General features: G+C 35.2%; 1 protein-coding gene across 4 annotated transcripts in view; it reads left to right on the forward strand.

Annotated features, from left to right (window-relative positions):
• AKT3 (AKT serine/threonine kinase 3) overlaps window positions 1-5,446 on the forward strand; it is a 360,266-nt gene that overhangs the window by 117,719 nt on the left and 237,101 nt on the right. Inside the window, exon 1 of one of the 4 annotated variants that reach the window (XM_054671604.2) lies at window positions 313-2,753. The gene's annotated coding sequence lies outside the window, so the exon portion shown is untranslated. 4 annotated transcript variants of the gene reach the window in all.

Here is a 5,446-nt window from a genome sequence, read left to right on the forward strand (position 1 = left end):
TAGTTTTGCTTTTTTAAAAAAGTGTTCAATTTAGAAAGGTGGTAACTATCAGAGAGGCATATGACACAGACATAGTGGCCCCTTGGTATCCACAGGGGATTGGTTCTAGGTCCCTTGTGGATACCAAATTCCAAGGATGCTCAAGTCCCTTATATACAATGGTGTAACATTTGCATATATTGTTCTATTGTTATTTTTTACTGTTTTTTTTTTTTTAAATTTTCTATCTGTAGTTGTTTGAATCTGTGGATGAGAAACTCATGGGTTCAGAATGGCCTATCACAAACTGAGGATTATGGAAAAATACTGTAGTTTACAGGTATTTTTTTGAATACTGTTAATACACAGATTACTCATAGTCTAATTGGAATAAAAATATTGAGAAAAATAAAGTCCTTTTCATGTTTAATTTCTAATTCTTTGCACAAAAGTAATTTTTTGGAAAAGCTGTTTCTTGGTTTCATTTTAGAATTCCCAGCAACCAAAAGTAAGCCTGAGTTTGTACCAAGGTAGGAAGTATTTTATATTTTATCCTGTCTGCTAGTCTTGTTCTATTAAATTACTTAAGCAACTTTTTATTATAGGAAATTTGGAAATGTGAGATGTTTAGCGCAAGGAAATGATCTTAAATGGAACAAAGCTGGTTAAGAAATTGAAATGAATAAAAAGCATGTTATGAAAATATGCAACACTCTCATTGACCTAATTAAAATAGCTTATATAAGATTATTGTTGGACTATGTCTTATAAACTTACAAGGGAAATCTTGATTCCCTCTCTTTAACTCCTTATAGTTATTGCCAAGATTAATATTCTTACATGTATATTTTTACAAATATGTATGATAGAATGGTCACTGTAAAAAAGTTCTATTTTTAAAAACATTGGCATGAGAAAAAGGTGAATGCTTCTTAATAAAGTATTGGAATAATTATTTATTAGTGTTACTGGAAATGGGTGATTCAGTGTCACTTTTTGGGTAATGTGGATTTGTTTTGAGAGAGAAACAGAGAAACAAGGAAACAAAAATCAACAAAGACTAACAAAATTTCTGCAGAGAATACAGGTACGTGCTTGCATGAAACAAAGGTCCTATCATGAAAATACTAAAAGTCTTTGAAGAACTAGGCTGGAGTTTATACTGCTAGTGTTCTTTATTGACGATATATGGAACATACAGTTATATATGTGATGAAGTTAACATTAATGATATAAATTTCCCAGATGTAGGGCTAACACTTCTTCAAAAATCAGATTTCCAGGTATTTCATAGCTTGAACAAATATTTGATGAGACCCCTCCCCTGAAATTTTATACCCTAGAACTTAATAAACATGCCTGGAAATTTTATGTAGATGAAGGATTGGGGTTTCTAGAGGTCATGGCGTAAGTCATTCTTTCCTACCTGGCCTTTGTACAATACCAGATACAAAATGAAGAGTAAAGATAGAGGCCAGAACGTACCTACTAATGATAAAAGTCCAAGTGGAGGTCTGAGTTTGAGAGCCAAATGACCTGCTGATTGAATTGCAGAACCAGGCCAACTTTTGCAAGTACTCTTCAGGTAATATAAATAAGACAGTGCCATAGAGCAGGGATCTTTATGGTTTTTGTTGCAATTGTAGCTACTCTGTGATTGTGATGCAAGAAAACAGCCATAGACAACAGGTAAGCTAATGAGTGTTCCAATAAAACTTTATTTAGAAAAATAGGCATCAGCCTTTTGTAGTTTGCTGATCTCTTGCATAGAGGAAAAAGGCACATTCGCAGTTTCTGCAGCCTACTAGTTTCAACAGAAAGAAAAGGGGCCTAGCAGAATCCTGCATACCAAGGATTTTTCCTCACCAGTTTTTCACCAGATAAAATACTCCATCTTACCAGAATTAGAGGGAGTAAAGGGAGAGAAAGAAACCTGAAATAATACTAATGAGCTCTCCTTGTAAGAAGGGGGGCAAACGCTTTTCTCACAAGTCCCTTGACACTAGAATTTACTCTGTTACTCAGCTATACTGCCCTTCCAGTGGACTCAAAATAACCTATAAAACACAAAGTATTACTTTGTACTGCATTTTCCAAACTTGAGAGTCTAAGTGTTTTGGTGCTAATTTTGGCGTAGTTTCTCTCATTTTTTGGTTAGTGATAGTAAAACCATGTAATGAGCTCCCAGGAAGACCCTTCTCTTCCGGCCACATGTGTTGACAGGAGGACATGCCTTTGGCCTATTTTGGGCAACTCAGATTACTCTGTGGATTGATTCATATTTTTTGAGTGCCTACAAAATATGAGGCATTTTGATAAATGCTGGGGATACAATAATGAGCAATAGTGATCCAGTTCTTACCCTCACAAGAGCTTGTGCTGTGTAACAGAAAGGGCTCTAAAAAGAAAAAGTGATTTCTAATTTGAAACCTGAGGGACTAGCAGCACATGCCAAAGGGGACAAAGTTCAGCATGTTCCGGGATTTGGAGAAAGCATTGTTTACCTGGGGAACAGAGTGTAAGGGGAAAGTGGAGATAGGTAGCTGAGGCTGGAAAAGGAGGAGGGAGCCTAGGTTGCAAAACCTGTGTAAGCACTTGGGTTTTGTCAGATCAGCAGGACGTGGTTGAGGGGCTTTAAAGCCATAAGATGATGTGAATGATCTCTATTTTTGAATATGTTCAGTCTAGGTTAGAAGAGGCAAAAATTGAAGACCTACATTTGTACTGTTCAACAAAGTAGCCATGGGCCAAAGTGGCTGTTGAGCACTTGAAAGGTAACTAGTGTGATGAGGAGTGAGTTTTACATTTTTGTTAATTTTGATTTAAAAATTTAACTTAAAATTTTAAACAATATGTTTTCCTTTAACTTTAGTATTTTGATTGGACTACGTTTCACATAAGTTATTGAAAATTTAGAGTGCGAATTGACCTATATTATAGGTGTAAAATTCACACTGGATTTTGAGTTCAAGATATAAAAAACAAGAATGTAAAATATCTCAATTTTTTCTATGGTTATATGTTGAAATGATCATATTTTGGATATACTTGGTTAAATATATTATTCAGTTAAATTTTACTCTTTCTTTTTGCTCTTTTATGTATGGCTTTTAGAAAATTTAAAATTACATGTATGTGTCACATTATGTCTCTTATTGGACTACTCTGGCCAGATTCCAGTTCAGAGGCTCTCATAGGAATCTAGATGAGAGATCACCATGATCTGTGCTAGGGTTGTGGCAAAAGCATAAGGTTTGAGAGTGATCTAGGAAATAAAACGTAGGATTTGCCATTTGATTAAATGAGAGATGGTGAATTCGTTATAAAGAAGGAAAAGGGAGCCTCCAAGCACAAAAATACAAGAAAATGTATGGTAGCGGAACGGCAGATTCAGACATGTAAACAAGCAAAAACAATGCATGTTATTTTTTATTGACAAACTAAAATAATGTAGTTAAAACAATATTCTTCTACCATTGGATTTTAGCATTTTTAATGTTTGCTTTTTAGTATATACTACCTAATTGCTTCTTTAGAGTTACATAGTTTTGCATTTCTTAGATTGTAACTGAACACTAAATTTTACAATGTAATGGTTTACCATCTTTATTTCCGTGTCATTATCTATTCATCCTCAATGAGTACTAAGTGGGAAGTGGGACTGGAGACATTTATGTATACTTTTGAGCATATAAATTCTCTAAACATTTTCAAATTTGATAATATAAAATTTATTTACATTTTCTTTAAGATGAAGCTTATTCCTTCTTAAAAGAACAAGTACTTTATTTACATGTGAAGGTTTACTAGACACCTCCCTAAAGTTGAAGCCCTAACAGTATCTGATGAATGTTAAACGTTTAATACTTTCCCCCATTGTCCTCCTAAGAAATAAGATGCATTTCTAGCTTCATTTTCCAGTCTCTTAAGCTTATGAAAGTAGTCGAGACAGTTTGTTGACCCCAAAGAGACCTTTTAGTCTCTGGCTTGTTAGACAACAGGGTCTGTAGTCTTCATTGGCATTCAGATCACAGGCAGCCACTGGGCTCAGTGCAAAGCCAAGCACAGCTTTAGGATTTAGACAAAGCCACCCTGGCAAAGGAACCCAGTTGTCAGGGTAGCTGGCTGTATTGTAAAGAACTGTTGCATAATGGAGAGACCAAGTAGAACTATTAGGATGCAAATGTGAAAAAAATGGTGGAGCTAACCTGCAAAAACAAACATTTCTTTTTTGGTGAAGAGTCTAGTCATTGTTGCTTTCTTCTGTTTTAACTTCTCTGGGCCAGGGATGTAGTTGGTGCAATTTGAGTATATTAGTTATCTTCAGTCATAATGCTATCCTATATTACTTTAAAATGAACAGTTAATTTGTAGGAAGAGACCACAGTACTTCAATGTTTTGGAATCTTTTCATAATTTACAAGTGCATCCTACTTTAGTCTAGATCAATTTTATATGTGATTTTTATTCTAGATTAGATGGGAAATCCTTTTTGCTCTTGATTTTATTTCATCTGATTTATAACAAAATATTGTTCTAATCATTGCCATCCAATGACTTCTCCCTGTGGATTCTCATAGTTGTCCTATTTATTGTAGAATTTTTGGCTCAAGAGGAAAGCTACTGAAATCCTTAAAACAAGAATTGCTTTATTTTACTAATGTCTTAAGGAAGTCTACCCTGTCCCTTTTCTCCTTTTCACTTTCTTTTGTTTGTTCATCCCTGTATTGAGTGCTCACTTTTTCTTTTGCTTTCTACTTCTTCATTAGTTCTTTTCTTTCTGCTTTTCATCTTTCTTAGCAAAACATTGTAGAACCCACACTTTGATAAATGCTGTGGTAGGGAAAGGGAATACTAGTAAGAAGAAGAAGAAGAAGAAGGAATAACAGAAGGGGCTCCTAACCTGGATTTAGGAGTCAGGGAATAACAATTACACCCATGCCTTACTGAGCTGTTACTACATGCCAAGCACTATTTTAGGTGTTTTACCTGAATTAATCTCATTTAATTCTCATAGCAACCCTATGAGGAAAGCGCTATCACCCCCATTTTGCAGATGAGTATGAGGCACAGAGAAATAAAGTGACTTGTCCAAACTCACATTTTGTGTATGATAGAGCCAAGAAAGGCTTTCTAGAAGTTTTGAGCTTGAAGCTGAGATCCGAAGGTAGAGTAAGAGTTGCCTGGTACACTGTGAATGGAAGCAGGTTATGGGAAGAGGGACCAGCAAAAGTGTGACAGAAAGGACTCTTGCACCTTTCTGGAAGTGAAAGTAGATTAGTAGGGTTTGAGGGATTCTGTGAGAAAGGGACTAGTGAGAAATGATGCTGGAAAGATTGCTCTGTGTTCAGATAATTTACATTTGTTATTTGTGTGTGATGGTTCATTTATTCAGCAAATACTTGTGTCTATGAAATGCCACTTGCATGGCTGTTATCTGTTGGGAAGGTGGAAAGAAAATAGCAAT

Source organism: Pan troglodytes, chromosome 1, assembly GCF_028858775.2.
Source record: "Pan troglodytes isolate AG18354 chromosome 1, NHGRI_mPanTro3-v2.0_pri, whole genome shotgun sequence".
In the NCBI taxonomy this organism is placed as follows: Eukaryota; Metazoa; Chordata; class Mammalia; order Primates; family Hominidae; genus Pan; species Pan troglodytes.